We start from the raw sequence: 390 nt of genomic DNA, 5'->3' as shown, positions 1-390 counted from the left end.
TGCAGGAGGCGGCTGATCGATGTTTCTCTCTCATCGATGTTTCTAACTCTCTATCTCTCTCCCTTCCTCTCTGTAAAAAATCAATAAAATATATTTTAAAAAAAAAGAAAGAAAATGTCATTGGTTAGCTGTTCCCTGCAGCCCGGCATTCCCGCGAGGCTCCCAGGACCACGACGAGGGTGGCGTGAGCTGCGCGGGACCGTCTTCCCCTGTGATCCTCCGGGCGAGGCACGGGCGGGGCTGCATGGATGCCCTCAGCGCTTCCTCCCCCACGGGCGGACCTGGAGCTCCCACACCTGAAGTTGGACGAGGTCCCCTCCCTCCCCTGGCCCAGCGGTTGGGCTGGGTTCCGGGTGCCCCACCTCTGGGGAGCCGGGCCGGTCCCTCCCC

Source organism: Myotis davidii, unplaced genomic scaffold (genome assembly GCF_000327345.1).
Source record: "Myotis davidii unplaced genomic scaffold, ASM32734v1 scaffold1509, whole genome shotgun sequence".
NCBI classification, from domain to species: domain Eukaryota; kingdom Metazoa; phylum Chordata; class Mammalia; order Chiroptera; family Vespertilionidae; genus Myotis; species Myotis davidii.
The sequence above is the reverse complement of the archived record's forward strand: the minus strand, read 5'-3'. Positions refer to the sequence as shown.